Genomic DNA, 17601 nt, shown 5'->3' with positions numbered 1-17601 from the left:
GGGTCATTTTGATCACATTTTGACTGCATTTTTGAGTTTATCGGCAAGGTGGTGATGAAATTTGAAAATGTTTTCTGGTGAATCTCTGGAGAAGAGCCTTCTCTAGCCTCCTATAGTTTTATTTTTACTTTTGGACAAAATTTGAAAAAGTTTTATGAAAGGTTCGTGTTATTTTTTCACGGACCTTTCATAAAACCTTTTCAAATTTTGTCCAAAAGTAAAACTAAAACTATAGGAGGCTAGAGAAGGCTCTTCTCCAGAGATTCACCAGAAAACATTTTCAAATTTCATCTCTGCCTTGCCGATAAACTCAAAAATGCAGTCAAAATTTTCCCAAAAAAGTTGTACCGCCCCAGCCACCTTAAAGCGATCCTGTCAGCTTTTCTATTATTGTGTTCACATGGCAGAAATTAAGGGTGCGTTCTTAAATTCTCTAGCTTCTAGGAGAAGAAGAAAAGAGAAGTCGAAGAAACTGGGATTCTTCAAGAACGGGTCTCGAAGAATTCGGAGATATTTTGCAGATGTCAAGCAAAATGAAGCGCCAAAGGGGCCGCGATCTTGAGTGCCACGAATATAGTATGCGCTGTGCGTATGGAGGTATATTATGCTCGGCAGGCCGCGAAAGAGAGCCCGTTACCTGGACCCCTACTCGCGCGGGTAGAGCGAAACTGAGCACCCTGGGATGCGAGCAGCTTTTTAGTACTCCCGGGTCCAAAATCTCACCACCAGGCCGGGATGATCAAAACGTCTGCCGGGTCTGCAGCCTACAAACGTGGATCTGCCGACACTGTGCTGTCGACGACATGTCCGGCAAGGCACCTCCTTGCGTGAAAGCAAGGAACGCTTTTTTTTAGAAAGGAAGCTTCTTCTCCAAAATTTAAAATTTTTGAAAATTATTCCTTCTGAAAATATCATCGCGTTCTTGACCTCGAAGCTGACTGCTGAATGCGATTAGGAAAGAAGATTCCTGAAGATACACCAGACTGATTCTGGCAAGCCGTCTGTCGTCTAGATATGCAGTTGTTCGTCATGCATGGTCAGCAATCTTCCTCGTTCGTCCTTTCGTTTTCCTGACCACGATGATGACAAGCAGCTCTCATGCTCAGGTTAGTGCTGTACTTGTATGTCTGGGCACACAACACATCTGAGATTCACCCACTGACGTTATCGAACTGAAGAATGCAGCAAGGGTTCCTAGGATTCTCTTGATTTCGGAACAAATTTCCTTCACTTTCACCCTCTCAGTCTCTTCCCCATGCCCTCCATGCATGCACAATGCAGCTTGCATTTCAATTGCTGTTTTTTATACTTTGGCAGTGCCTCTGCTACACTTTCATATAGAGTGAGGTCCTGTAAATAGGATCGAACATTGTTGGTGGTGGTGTGTGTGTGGGGGGGGGGGGGGGTACGTTTGCAGCCAGGATGTAGGAATGACACTTCTGCACAGCAGGTGGCAATAGTCAAAACTGGTCACTCTACAAATCCCATACCTGCCAACCTTTGCAAACCTGAGATCTAATGACATACCTAGGCATGAAAATGTATACAAAAGAAGCTCGCGGTGAGGCATGGAACTAGTGCACTTTTGGGTGCCTATTACCGCCCTCGATATCGGGACGGTCCCGGCCAAATCGGGATGGTTGTCAGGTATGAAATCCCAACCGAGAAAACCATTTAATTAAAAGATAAACTCGGCCAGGACATAGCGACTTTCTGTTTGCCGGGGGGGGGGGGGGGGGGAGGGTCATCGTCCGCAATATTGGTAGAGTTACGGTTACATTGTATATGTAGATACATGTGCATCAGGGATTCATAGCACCTGGGGAGACGACATGAGACCTAAGTACCCAAAACGTTGTGAGTTGTGACCCCGGATGGGGTAGTTCTACGTGATCTGTGTTTCTATAGACCTTATTCGATAACGTGATTTTTGGACTCACCTCCAGGGATTTGTTGTAAGCTGGGGCACGCGTACGTGAAACGAGTGGCAAGAAAGGCCCAGTTCGTACAAGGGAGTAGTAAAATACCGGTATTTTTCTACTCCTATGTTCCCACGCCGAGTCCACTGTGCACTGAGTGCAGGTCTCTTGCCGCTCCCTGGTTCCCGGGACCCTGGTTCACGTGATTGTGACGTTTATTGAATAAGGTCTACATGTATATGCGGGCATGCATAAATCAACCCTTCCACAAGGACGGCTCAAACAGGCAGCCAAGGAGTGAAAATTTCGCTCCTGGGGCTAGGAGTGAAACGAAGGCCTCAATTTGCCAGATGAACCTTCTCCATCGAAACGAACGAAGGTGTCGAATAATTCTTTTACCAGTTCACAGTTGCCGTTCACGCGCACTCCCCGGGGTGGGGGGGGGGGGCTACTATGCACTTGTAGTGATACTTACCATAAGCCAAGTGGAACACGACTAGTTGACTGCACAGACTACAGTACAGTATACATGCACATGTATACAGTGAAGATCAGTGCGTGCATGCCTGCCATAATCGTATGTTGACCTTCGTTCGAATTGAAAAGAGAGGGTCGTTTCGAAAAAGAAAAAAAGCTCGATGGAAGTATGATGCTGCTGACAATTCAAGACTCACTGAAGTCGCCTTTCTGGAATGGATCATGCACTCTAGGTTCATCCAATTGGATATGGACTCAAATCATTGTTACACCATTATTGTTTGGTTAGTTATTGTACATCCCATAGCATGTACAATCAACCTTGTGAATAATCTACCTCGGGTTTACAAAACAACTCGCAAATAACGACACAATCTTCAGATCTAGTGAACATTTGATTGCATACTTCCAACGTCACGAGTAACAACAATGCGAATAGCGACACTTTTCTCATTCACAATCGAGGGTCAGTATTCCCCAGGTTGACTGCAATTGCCAATCAAACAGGAGGGGCGAAAGTCGACCACGGCTGAAAAGGCATAAAGAAAAATGAATGTATATCATGAGCTAGATGGCTGAAGGAGGAAGTAGGTTTTCTGAGAAAGCAAGAAACAGAGGTGAATGAAGCACCAGGTCTGTCCATGCAGTGGATAGAATTATTGCATTGAAAGACAGGCTCTTTACATCAGCTTGCTACTATTATACCTACATTTGCTTTCTGCCTTTTTCATGCAGGATTCTGAAAGCTGGAGCAGCTCTGCTTACCTCGACCACTGAACTTACAACTAACTTCCAACCAAGTACAAGGCAATATTATGATGAATCAAGCACGCTTGCCATCATGTCATCATTGCAAAGTACATCGACAACATAGATTTGGTGCCGACTATGTATGATGTAGAGTGTGCTCTATGTATCTATACTACTGATTGGCCTACATTGTACTTATGTGGGCTGAGAGTAATCGATTGTGCTATATGGCAGTTTACTTGTATGTCATAGATGTTAACATTGCACACAGCTTCTGAAATGCTTTCTGTTGCACTGGCCTACTGCGGCCCACTGCAAATAGATTGTAGTGGCATGGGCCATGCCATAATTATAGTAGTATACCGGTACTACACCAACAATTTCACTGGTGCACTGTACTTACTGGTACGAGTAGATCTACATCATGCACAGCCTTGTCACTGATTTTCTCATTTTTTATTAATTTACTGTACTGTACACATTTTGGCACAGCTCTTCCACAAAGAGTTACTAGTATTTTCTTCTGCATACCTACTGTATACAGTGACCTGACTGGTAACATCTATGGCTGTGAAATCACAAATTTCTGGGTTGACAGCCTCGAACCTATACGATTTGTTTCTAAGAACGTGCTATAAGAAATTTTCTTTTGAAGTATTCTACTGTAGCTCGCAGGACATGGAGTGCAATTACGTAAAGTTTGGAACACCACTCTTCTGTGATTTGGATGTCAAATTATGAAATTCAGTGTGTGAGGTAAACCCATGCATGGCATACACTGCTATAGTATGTCTCGGGGTAAAGTGTTCCAACGCATACTCATTATAGTGAATAGTTGTGTGACCAACGTTGTTGCTGCTGGATAAATAGTACATATTCTGAGATAACTGAAGCTACACAGCCATCTAATGTTCAGACATGCATCGAAGGGGCCGTAACGAGATCTGCAAGGCATGATTCTATACCTGTATTTGATGCTCTCTAGCCTAGGACATTCACCTGCCTCATTTTCTCTGTGCTGCATTGATGAGTCCATTAGTAACTAAAGGACGAAACAGCATGCTGTCTGCAGATTGGTAATTGTGTAAAGACAGACGTGTATGTAGTGGTAAAGCTCAGATACATGTGCAACATAACAATCCCGGTGTTTGACAACAGCACAAACCTACACCGCAATTCTTAATTTTGGGCTGTGGTGTTCTTAGTATTCCAGGTTGGATGTTCTGTAGGCTTCCACGTTCTTGGGCGCACGACTTTACTGTGCCGAAGAATATTTTCAGCCAATGAACCCAGAGCTTGGTGGCAGATGAGTGCCATGGAACAGCCTGTTGCATGTGGCTTTCACTACATGCACATGTATAACGTTCAATTGATGCGGAAAAATCAGACGAGGACTTTTGCAGTTATGAGCAAGGTCCCCACGAATGGTCATGTCACTTCACAGAATACATGAACTGATAGAGTAGACCTCGGTCCCCTCAGAGAACGCTTGGGGAAGTCGGGTTCAACCATAGATTTATACTTAACAGAGAACGCTTGGGGAAGTAGGTTTCAACCATAGATTTATACTTAATATTCTTTACAAGGATCGATGTGTTCCTTCGGATGCCCTTTATCGACTTTCACACACTTCTCCTCTCTCCTTTCGTCATAAGCACCATCTCTGTACACTGGTTCATAAAATATTTCTTCATAAAACCCCTTCACACATAATGAAGTACAATTGGTTTTCGACAAGCTCAACCCGTAACGCGCTTATCCTGCCTCTTGTTAAGTCAGCCCGGTATCTAAAGCCCCCCTTGTTTTCCGGTTATTCTCATTGGTTAACTGGGGACATGTCCAAAACCATACTAAGTACTTGAGCTGCTCATGAGCCCCACAATTATCAGGCCCGCCGGGTGGTTGGTCAGGTTATCACCAGACCAACTTGTTGGCCACCAACAAACGTTTCCTACCGTGGAGGACGTGTGTACCCGCCATGAAACTACCGGACCAATCAAAAACTGCTTCCGGCGGTACTGATTATAGTACAGGTTTAAGTTAAAAAGCGGCTCCATTTTGTCATACATTAAACCAACTCTGTCATTGCTATGCTACTCAAAAAGAGTAGTGATGTTTATTCACAAATGAATCACAATGCTATCAGAGAAATTCGATATTCTCCAATTTTAGGGGCACTGCAATACTATCCAAAATTAATGCTGCATGGTCATTGTTATGAAGCAGTCACCTCAGTACAGCAATTAAACAGGCTGATTATGTGAACGAGATTCACGGCAAATCTTCTTCCATCAGTGCTGTTCAGTCTTGAGTGGTCCACTGAGACAGGAAAACAACCTGTTCGGTCCTTCCATACGAGAAACAGAAATTGAACATGTTCCAGGGTGGAGGTGGCGAGTATCGGCAATGTAATGCACCTTTAGGCCAACATGACCATCATTCCGACATGGATTCTCAAACACCTTCGCTCGTGAGAGTGCCTCAGAGTGGTATTCATCAACAGATGGCAATCCTGTAAAACACATGAAAAGACATAGCAGCAACAGAAAGAAACCTAATGTTATAGAAACGAATTCGAAAAACAAAGTCTACTATTATTCTAATACAGTGAACCAAGGTACAACCACATTCCAGGAGGCAAGCAAAAGAGCATATAATCCGAAGGTTGCGATGCCTGTATGTATTGTATTTATGTATTTACGGATTCTCCACAGGCTAAATCGAGGGAGTCTTTGTCATGCCACACTGGATACAACATGCTACCAGAATCACTTTCCCCAGAATTGATGATCTTTTCTTAGGGTGTTACATAAGACACATCTGTAGCCACTTCATCTTGCTCACGAAATCATACACCACCACACAAACGGGTCCTTCGGCTATTATACTTTGGGTGGTACATGGTGATGTATGATATTGATAATCTATTGATACCATATTCAAGTCTGACTCTCACCGTGAGATCCTGGCAACAATATTACCTGGTACACGACATATTCAGACACTGACATAAGCATCTTTTTGGAACAACAGGTGTGCCTATCTGCTAGTGTAATGTGACACACATGCAGAACACATGCAGAATCAGTCATAGCTAATTTTACCCCCTCACTGTTGTATGCGCAGACTCCACTTCGCGGTGTCAAGTACTCTTCTTTCGGTGGGCTACTCCACTAAGGCGCTTGTCTAAAAGGACTCACATTCATCCTGCAAACCAACACGACTTGCATAGTTTTCACTGTCGGCCAAAGTGCGTGCATTGCACACATTGAGATTCACTCCCTCCGTACAGGCCAGTACAGAGCTGCCCACCAATTGAGTCTGTTTTGCGTACTCAGACTTCTGATTTTCCGTATCTTGCAGTGTTTTGCGTACTGCCGTGTACATTGCATGCATACTTGCACTGTAATGTTTTTTGACACGCACATTCATGTCGGTGGCTGCATTTGGTAGTGTAAAACATGTGTGACTTGCACTCACGACATTATTATTTTTGTGCTACATGTACATGTTGTTGTGGTACGGCATGCACTCGCTTTGGTACAAGACTATTCATCACTCAGCTTACACTTGCAATGCTTCTACACAGCTGATTGATCCTCTCCGATTTTCTATACCATTTGCTCAATTTCTGTAGTGCGCACAAGGAGTGATTTTCCGTACAAATACAGAAAATATGGAGGGCTGGTACTTGGTAGCACTGCTAGTATGGTAGTACCAGGCTAAGCTGGCTGGAAGATCAAATACTTCTTTGGTTCTTTCAGTCATTTTCACGACATATGTTTTCTTTATCATGATCCCCGGGGTGTGACATTCTTATGAATGCAGAAACTCAGTCTTTCTAACCGAGTCTCACGTGCAATGTGAATTTGTTCTTCTTTTCTTCACAATGCCATGTATCGATTCATCGCTTCTTCCCACCCGAGATCCTATGCAACAGCGATTTAAAGATTGGCTTTATCAAATAGTTAATTCAGAGAGAGAGGATCAGTTGTGGATGCTGTGACAGCATAGAGTGTAGATTGGTGTAAACATCATTGCCCAGCAGAACCGTATTCACAGGGATCTGCGTTTAGCATATGGAAGCTATTTTTTTAGAATTTGTACACGTCCAATAAGCCTGAAGAGAAGAACACCTAATTTAGACTGTCCTAACGTTATCGAACGCACTGCCAAAGTAAAAACAACATTTGAAATGCAAACTCGATTGTGCATGCATGGAGGGCATGGGGAAGAGACTGAGAGGGTGAAAGTGAAGGAAATTTGTTCCGAAATCAAGAGAATCCGAGGAACCCTTGCTGCATTCTTCAGTTCGATAACGTCAGTGGGTGAATCTCAGATGTGTTGTGTGCCCAGACATACAAGTACAGCACTAACCTGAGCATGAGAGCTGCTTGTCATCATCGTGGTCAGGAAAACGAAAGGACGAACGAGGAAGATTGCTGACCATGCATGACGAACAACTGCATATCTAGACGACAGACGGCTTGCCAGAATCAGTCTGGTGTATCTTCAGGAATCTTCTTTCCTAATCGCATTCAGCAGTCAGCTTCGAGGTCAAGAACGCGATGATATTTTCAGAAGGAATAATTTTCAAAAATTTTAAATTTTGGAGAAGAAGCTTCCTTTCTAAAAAAAAAGCGTTCCTTGCTTTCACGCAAGGAGGTGCCTTGCCGGACATGTCGTCGCCAGCACAGTGTCGGCAGATCCACGTTTGTAGGCTGCAGACCCGGCAGACGTTTTGATCATCCCGGCCTGGTGGTGAGATTTTGGACCCGGGAGTACTAAAAAGCTGCTCGCATCCCAGGGTGCTCAGTTTCGCTCTACCCGCGCGAGTAGGGGTCCAGGTAACGGGCTCTCTTTCGCGGCCTGCGGAGCATAATATACCTCGCGTATGCGAAAAGGGAAATGCGTACACTCATGATCAACACGTGGCTTTTAGCCTAGTTCGCATGCGCTGATCCCAAACCGCAGGAATCTCCAAGTTTCAACCACCTCTGAAGCTTGGAGAGCTTGGAGAGCTTTGGAGAGCCTCCTAAAATTCGGAGAGGATATAAGAACAGCTCTCGAACTTTTCGGAGAGTCTCCAACTTTTCCGAGAGGATTTAAGAACGCACCCTTAGAAAAGCGATCCTGTCAGCTTTTCTATTATTGTGTTCACATGGCGCTACCTAACGACACCGCTATTCAGACACGTTGTCTACGTAGCTACGTAAGTTTCTACGTAAGATGCTCGGTACCTGGTCCTGGACCAGGGAGCTACTCCATGGCTCCTCGTACCATCGCGCGGCCGGCTGGCCGCATGCGTGTGCATTGTAGACTTTTTGTTGTTGCCTTTTCGGATGTGCATGCACGAGGAACTTCCTTCTTTGGAACTGCTTCTTGCATGAGCTGTTTCGGATATTTCGTCTCCTGGCCTGACTTATTTCGTTTCGGCGCTGCTGAGACCTCCTTTCGCGGAATATTACTCAATGACAGGTGAGTTGACCAGTTCCCTTTGATTCATTTGCTTGTGTTGACTCTTTCATTTACGAAAAGTGTGCTGATTTTGCGCGGAATGCAATAAATAATGGAAAAGCTGACAGGATCTCCTTTCTAAATTTAGCTTTTCCGCTGCCGAGGCCTCCTTTTAAGGAATACTCAATGACAGGTGATCTCTGAGTTGACCAGTTTCCTTCGACTCATTTGCTTATGCTCACCCTTTCATTTACGGAAACGTGTGCTGATTTTATTCGGATTTAGATCCATTTTTATCTCTTTGCCCTTGCCTACAGTGTGCGAAGAACGCGAGTTCACCTTCTTGACGGTAAGGCTTATGTTAGATGTGTTGTCGAAATACTCATATTCATTGCACATTAGTACGTTACAAGTAAGGCACTGGTCAGTGGCATACTATCGTTGGCAGTTCCCAATCTGGAGGGAAAGGTTCAAGGACTCATTGACCGAGTTTGCCAAATAAATTCGCATATCAGGGAAAATCTCCATTGTGGAGAGGTTCAGTAACTTGTTTGCTTCATACGAAACAAGCCAATGGGTGCAGTCTCGTCTCATGAAAATCTCGTACTTGTAGGATTGGATTTGTTTACTCGAGTCTGGGCTGTTTGATTTGTGAGTACCGCCGAGATTGCACTGCCCCAAATAAAGTTTCGTGCCGCCAAAGCAAGAATTACGATCTGCAATCTGTTTCTAGTACCTGTAGTACTTGCAAGAATTTGCAGTACATGTATCGTACTTTCTCTGTTGCTGTTTTAGTTGCCGTCATGTTGCTGAAGAAAGGTTCAGTAGAGAGGTTCTGCAAAACGAAAATTCGAACGAAGTTTCGCCACAGTCCTTGCGAAAGTGTGTACGAATTTTTGCACGAACTTTGCGTTCTGCACATTTTCATAGTTTGTGCGGGCCAAGTGCACGTACGCCATGACCCGATCTCACGAAATTTCCTACGACAGTTCATTTCGCGTTCCCTGCAAGTTTCGCTTCCACAGTTGCGAAAGTTCGTGCGAAGTTTCGCACTTCATGATGTAGAGCGAAAGTTTGTACGCATTTTCGTTTTGCAGAACCTCTCTAGTGACTCTTTTGTTTCATATACGAGACGAGTCAATGAGTCGGTGTGGCTTAGAATCTTTCGCTGTAGAAGAAATCTATTCGTGTGTCTATTGGAGAAATAATTGTATTCACTGGTTATAAAATAAGTTAAGACAAACTCACAGCATAAATACCATTGGTCCCTTGGTGTTCGTCCTAAAGAGGTTCAACTGGATATCATTCATACTCACCAAAAGATGTGTAAGCTTTTATTATCATGGAGTGCCTTGTTTATCTCTCAGTATCAGTACCTCCAACCATAGCCTTGACCCTTTTATCCTCAGGATCAGTGTAGTTGTTGGAACGAGGTGTCGGACTCAACAATGTATTTGTTTACATTTTAATACATGTTTATTGTTCCTCCTTTGCTGTGTTGTTTCAGAAAATCGGGGACTAACAGTTTGAAGTCATTGAACTACTTCCAAAAGTTGTATTGACATCAACAGGATAACGATTTCAGTGCAATATGATGCTGGATGACCTTATCACGATAACCCATGATTATAAACCATTTTAGAACGAGGTCTGTCTCGTTGTCCAGGAAACGACCAATCAGCGACATTCCCGCCAAGGGCCTTATCAGAGTTTAAAGCCCGCTCAATCGTTATTTTACTACTCTTGATGACGCGTCGAGGGCCTTGGATTAGTTTAAAGCCCGCTGAATATACTCTAAACTGGTGCGTACAACTTCCTGTATGCATTATAGTACGGTGCAGATCATGAACTCTGCATAAAATGTACGGTGTACTACTAAAAGCTACGCATTTCAGAAGTGTGTACGGTTTTTGCCTCCCGTATTCTTTCATCTGTACGAATTTCCTTTGTCAACAGCTTGCGGAAACCTATAAAAACCGAAGATCGAAGTCATTAGAGGTATCGACAAGGGGCTCTCAAATCCCCTAAATAGCTCCACAAGCTATGAATAAGAATGAAGCTCGCAATAAGAGCCCAGCATTTCCTTTGCTTCTATTCTACTTTTAGTAGTCCTAAGTGGTGCTGAGTTACCATAACTTACCAGAAGAAAATATTCTTTCATACCACACCAAGTCTCTCTGCACACAAACCACAAACTAGCCAATAGAATGGTACACAAGCATGATGGAAGTGAGATAATGCATGTAACCTCGTTCTAAAATAGTTAGTGCATGGCAGGGAGGGTCTTAAGGCTTGTTTGTGCCCTTCAGGGTAGCCCTCGGGCCTACGGCCCTCAGGCTAACCTGTCGGGCACTAACAAGCCATAAGGCCCTCCCTGCCATGCACTAACCTATAAATAAACACAGAATCAACAAAAACATCTGCGACACGCACCTGGCGCATGGCTACATTTCTCAAATAAATCTGATAGAGGGTGGGGAAATCTGAAATATCTGAAAGGCAAGACAAATTTATGACAGAGTCATGAAATTCTGCAACAGCAACATGGCCATGCACAGAATGACCTGCGTCTAAAAAAGTATAACCACCACTACTCACATGTTCCCCCACAGAAGAACATGCATTATGCTAGTGCCATTTTCTGCAAGAAAAGGCTTGCATATCAATGCGTATAATACGGTATTGATATGATCAAGAGTACATAAACCTCTTGATATGATGTGAAGGCCATCATTTACATATTGATATACTGTACATGTAGGGCATTCCATTGTTTGGTGCCAGAAAAAACAAAAGAAATTATAGCAATAAAAACTGCTTTATGGCAGTTTTCTAAAAAAAGTTATTGTGTTCTAGTCCATGGACCCCGTCTAAAAAGTAAGAAATTACCGAAATGTGATGGCTGAAAATTAAAATTTCATACAAAACCTCACAATAATCACACACAGAATTAAAAGCTACATGTAGAAGACCTTTTCCCCTCGTGATCCTTTCTCCTATGCATGCATGTTGCCAATTGTTGGTGCAGTACAAGTTAAAGTTGAAAGCAGCATTTCAAGTGTTGTGATTATTGTGAGGTTTTGTGTGAAATTTTAATTTTCAGCTATCACATTTCGGTAATTTCTTACTTTTTAGACGGGGTCCATGGACTAGAACACAATAACTTTTTTAGAAAACTGCCATAAAGCAGTTTTTATTGCTATAATGTACTATGCATTGCCGCTTGGCTGAAGTACGCGCGCTGCAGCTGGAGCCCTTTCGTGCCACGAAAGAACCTGCTTCCTTATGAAGTTATGTAGGCACCATACATGAGCCCTGTCTGTAGTAATCCTTGCATCAATACTACAGTGCATTTCAAAACTATAGACGCGTAGGGTTTTTGAAATATTTCAAATTTGGCTGGAACTTTTTGAGAATAGTTTTCGGAATATTGCTCAGGATCGCTCCACAAGCTAGTTACTCTCATAGTTTCTAAAGGATTGGATAACAGACGCCCAATTTGGAAAAATTTATGCACAAAGTGATAACAGATTTTATGTGGTATAGATGCTGGCATAACGGTTTTTGCCTATAATAGTAGGTACGCGTATAGTTTTGAAATGGACTGTAGCTTGTACAACCTTCATGCAACTATGGGGTAGTCTCGCCTGTGCATGTGGGCGCGGCGTACACTGCTCATGGTGCAACCTGGGCTTTCCCTAGTACGGTTGCCCGCCGTTGCATGCCAGACACCCCCGAGTTGCGCGCCTAGCCACGCGCGTGGCTTTTGCCTGCTGCTCGGCTGTCCGCGATAACTACGGTTTGCCGTACGCTGCAAAGCTATGTGTGGATTGTTTCGCAGGACCAGTGAGCATTTTCTCATCCTGAACGATAGAGAGTGCAGTCTCTATAGATTAGTCTAGAGGTGAAGGCCTGACAGGGCCAAGACGAACAACTAGTGAGACAGGTTTTGGTCACCCTTTGAGTAAAATCTGATTCAGCGAAATCTTATTCTTTGCAAACCACGGAGGTGGTTGTCGCCTACAGTAGTGCAACAGTCAGTGTACACGTATCGTATCAGGTAGTTTTGGATCCGTCCACCAAATCTAACACATTCTAGTCGATTGACTGATAGGCAGCCTTGCTGAAAGCTAGAACTAGAAGTATTTTTTACTATTGGTGGTGAAGTGGAACTGGAAGAGCTCATCTTGACAGTGGAACGTCAAGTACCAGAATTCAGAATGCTACGTGTGGCCAGTGGCAGTGCAAATGGTCAACAACGATGGCGCTTGGACGCATCGGCAAAAGTTCTGATTCAGCTGCTGTTGTACGTGTTATATGCTGGCAGGTGTACGGCCCAGCAGCAGAATGGTAAGAAAATATCTGGTTAGATCATGTAGCACTACATTAGTAATACAATCATGTACTACATGTAGAACAGTGCTGCTCAATGAAATCCAGTTGCGTCCCTCAGGTTTGCGCCTTGCATCATTTCACAGCCCAGTATTCTCAAGTCGAGGGCTGCGGAACGCTCAGCGCGTACTTGAGTGACGCGACTGGATTTCATTGAGCAACACTGCACTGTAAAAGCAGAAATTCACAAAATAGTATGCAATATGTACAATCACGTATATAAAAATGACAGAAATGCATTGCAGATATGCCTGTGCGTAATATAATGCATATGGATTCCAGATGTGTATATGCATGTGGCTTGCATGCATAGTTCAAGCCAAAAGTCGTGCATAGCAACTACACCGCTGAACTGTGGCTACAATGTTGGGGATTTGTATGCAAAATGTCACTGAAAACGGCCATTTCGTTCTTTAAAATATGAAAGCACAGATGACCGCGATTGGCCCATATGTTGTAGTCTTTTGCACGCTGAGTCGACTGGTTTTGGTCCGAAAGGCTACGATGCAGCGTTTGGCCCTTATTCCCAATCGATTGAATCCGCCAGTGGCAACCGAACATGGTTTTGGTCTGAGCAGTCACATGCTCATGCGTACCCCAGTCATCTGGTCACTGTGCATGCAGGCTACGTTACTTTCACACCACGGTTCAACTCAAAGGTTCAAGGGTTCAACTCGAGTGACAGGAACACGCTCTAACAGGCTGTAAGTTGTACCCTGCAGGCACAGTGACCAGGCAACGTTTGCAAAAAAACCGGAAAGCAGAACCGTGGCGATGTACAATTACAACTGTACTTGTTGCAGTGTTCAATTTTGATGAAGAAGCAAAGTAAACCCGTATCCTGAATTGTAAAATCTTGCTCTTTTTATTTCTACCCTTTGCATGTGCATGGGTGCGATGATCAGAGTGCTGTTTCCTGATGTTGAGCTTTCTGCTCCGACGGTTGCTGTTCTTCAACTCCGTCGCAATCCACTCTTTTCTTCGTACCACGCTCAAGTTCTTCATGAATTCAGTCGTGAGTTTGGTGGCTTGTCTTAGCATCGAACCCCAGATCCAAAACGCTACGCTCTAGAGGCACAGTCCAGGAATCCATGGTCATTGGAGAAAATCAAACTTAACTGTTGGATAGACACAGTCACACGGTCAAAACCAAAGGCAAAGGCATAGCGCGGAAACAAGAAAGACCATCGATATCAGTTCCTCATGTCTACTACATGGTGTGTTCCAAGCTTGCAAGCACACTCAAATTTGTCTTTGAATTTCGGCTTTCAGCTGCTTGTATAAGATGTGGCTGAAACAAGCGGGAAAAACGGCTGAGAGTCAGCCACGCGGCTGAAAGTCGCTTGCAGGACATTTTCGGCTGAATCGAGCTCGGTGTGACTGCGGCCTATCGTCAATGTCAAACAGATCGTGCAGGAGAAGACTGGGATGTTGGCGTCCAGTGTACAGACACCAGTCACGTTTCCTGCGTCTTTTGCAGCATACAGGATAGACTCGTCACTGTAGAGTCCACTACTTCATGATTTTTATCACAAGTTGAGAGACAGCTATTTGGTCACCATTTCAGTAAAATCTGATCCGGCAAAATCGTTTTCTTTTCCAAACCACGGAGGTGGTTGTCACCTACAGTAGGGATTAGTGCAAGAGTCAGTGTATATCGTATCAGGTAGTTTTGGATCCGTCCACCAAATCGAACATGTTCTAGTCCATTTACTCATAGGCAGCCTTGCTGAGAGCTAGAACTAGAGTCACGTCAGGCTACGAAGTATTGGTGGTGAAGTGGAAGGGCCCATGCTGACAGTTGTACGTCAAGTTCTATGCTAAGTGTGACTAGTGGCCAACAACGATGGCTTTTTGACACGTCGGCAATTTTTCTGATTCAGCTGCTGTTGTTTGTGTTATATGTGGACACGTGCACGGCCAAGAACGAGAACAAAATACCTGGTAGGACGGCTCTGCATTCTGAGTACTGTAGTGAATTCTAAGTCCATTTTCTACTGTGTGTTCGTAAATCTTCACGAAAAGTCCGAGATTTACACATACAAAATTTCGGTCAGCGCCGTGCTTCACACCGGATGAATTTCCGAAGAAAAGAAAGAAAGGTAACTCAACCCATCCGTTTTTGCTTCTTGCATACTCTACTAACTTCGCCGGTAAGGGAACAAATGGTGAGAACAGCAGTATGGGAGGCTTTGTACGAAGTGCATGCAGACCAGGGCGACAGGATGCGCAAGGAGGCAATGTATGGGAGAGCTAATCCAAAGGTGTATCCATGACATTCGACAGAGCACACAAGACCGTCACAGCCGGGGCGGCTGGGGTGGCCTCACTTTTCCGCCCAATATACATATTTGTTTGGAGCATACTGCAATAAAGCGCGATGATCGCAGCTGAGCGCAAATAAAATTTAAAGAATAACAAAGAATCAGTGTCCCCTTTCGTAGCGTATTCTTGGTTTGTTGCAGAATTAAAAAAGTCTTTCATTGTAGCTACACTGAAATGGCGCCAAATGCCCTGAAATGCTTGCAATTGGCTTCAATGTTTGAAAATTTCCTGTTGGAGAACCCCCGGATCCCCTTCCATGTCCGCCACCCCACCTCCCAAGTCGGTCCAACGGCCCTGTCACAACAGTAAGTGTGAGGGTAAGAAGTGCACCTGCAACCATATCTGCACTATAGCAGACAAGACAAAGGTGTGAATGCAACTGTAACATCAATAGCGATGGGTACTACACCCACAGCCCCTGTAAAATGTACTTTGAAGTAGAAAATCACAATATCCTTATCTTAGAAATAGTGTCTGGTTTTGAAATGTGGCATGTCAACAGAGAGTCAATTGTTCAAACACATTCTGTATATGTATGTGTTGTACTGTTGCTTTGTGACTGCTGATAAGCACGTTTACATTCTTCATTTCAATCTTACTGGTGTATATGCACTGTACAAATGTATGCACTGGCAGGAGGAGCGAGTATACTCATCTTCGGGAACACAGCGCCCATTCCTTGGACGAGTTATCTCTTCCTCGGTCCTCAAAGGGTCATTTTAAAAGCTTAATACCTTGACAAACATACGCGAGCGGCAACGTCGGTCATAACTGAAAGTGACGGCACGAAAACACTGTCCTGGCTCTCAGCTGTGTGAGCGCCTCCGTCAATCGCTTGCCCTCGCCTAGAGGCGGCCCAAGGAGTTATACCTCAGGCCTTCACGAAATGTACAAGTGTCTGCAACTTCCAGAAAACGGGGGCTAAAAAATCACAACCACCCCCAACGATCACATGCACACACGTACGCACACAGGAAAGCACACACAGACACACACACACACACACACACACATGCACACATGCGCACACACACACGCACACACCTGACATCGCATACATTTGCTAAGAAACAGTAAACGAGAGCATTTGAGTAGGCGACGTGGAGAAAATAATCTGCATTTTCACATACATGCCACATACATGTCACACTTTACTACTTTGATCCATTAGTAAATTCCTTTGCACGTCCTTGTTGAGCGCTTGTGAATATTTGTCACATACATACACGTATCTGCTGGTAACTCCTCAGGGGCGTAGCAGCCGCTCCGGCCGGTCCGGCTTTGGCCGGACCACTTTTTCGCCCGACCACGACCAACATCGTAAAACAATGCTAAAAGTGCCCAGAATGCAGGATTTTGCACTCTAATTTCAAAAACATTCCGGGGGGAGATCCCCCGGACCACCCCCAACGGCGGTGCTACGCGCCTGCTCCTTCCACTTCTATATTCACTCACAACCGACATTTTCTCGCGAATAGCTTCCCTCACTTTTTCAGTCACGGGATTCCATTTGTTTTTGGAAGAAAACGTTCTGGAATCAAACCTTTCTTTTGTGACATGTGTGTGCATATCTTTGTGTTCATTGTTGCTGTGTTCATTGCTGTTCATAAATGTTCTATGTGTTAATACAGTGAACACGTGGGTGGATTGTGGCAACAAAGGTGAAGTGTTCGTTACAAGTACCACCAAAACCTGGGTTGCCGGTGAAGAGTTCTGCCAGACACTCGGCAGCCACCTGGTCAGTTCTCCTCAAGTTACAGCCTGCAAAGCTATGATAGTGGGAATACTTGGAGAGTACGAAGTCCATGTCAGCTACACAAGATTGCTCGATAAACTTCACTTCCGTGATGTTGGAAACAATTTGAAAGTTTCTGACAATGCCGTTACTATCCATCAACGCTTGGAGGATTGCTCCAGTCAATATCTTGGGGGAAATTCACCGCCACTTGATGAGAAATGCAGGACAACGTCTACTATCGTTTGTGGAAGGAATACCAGTAAGACACTAATTATTAGGTCGCAAGTATCCACGCAAACACACACGTCCTGTCAAATAAGACACTTGTCATAAAGTATCCGAACGTTTTCAGTCCCTTCTCATCAAGAAGTACAGTCAGACCTCGCTTATCCGGTCCTCTTTTATCCGGATCCCTCGCTATCCGGAAGAAAATCATTGGTTACCGACTTACAGCACATGTCATGCATACATACAGTATGTGTGTTCGATTAACCCTTTATGTGGGGAAAAAATGTACACAGACTGAATTTGATCTCGACTCAC

The 17601-nt window shown here is 44.2% G+C and overlaps 1 protein-coding gene and 1 long non-coding RNA gene across 2 annotated transcripts in view; one reads left to right on the top strand and one right to left on the bottom strand.

Moving 5' to 3' along the window:
• Positions 1-17601, top strand: part of LOC135816230 (uncharacterized) — a 124031-nt gene that overhangs the window by 47532 nt on the left and 58898 nt on the right. The window lies entirely within an intron of this gene.
• LOC135813725 (uncharacterized) lies at positions 5187-7760 on the bottom strand. The gene is made up of 2 exons (XR_010553112.1): positions 7524-7760; positions 5187-5658 (listed from the first exon to the last, which is right to left on the bottom strand). It is a non-coding gene; the product is annotated as an uncharacterized LOC135813725 (long non-coding RNA).

The sequence above is a fragment of the Sycon ciliatum genome, chromosome 4 (genome assembly GCF_964019385.1).
Source record: "Sycon ciliatum chromosome 4, ocSycCili1.1, whole genome shotgun sequence".
NCBI classification, from domain to species: domain Eukaryota; kingdom Metazoa; phylum Porifera; class Calcarea; order Leucosolenida; family Sycettidae; genus Sycon; species Sycon ciliatum.
This window is presented reverse-complemented; position numbering and strand designations above follow the sequence as displayed.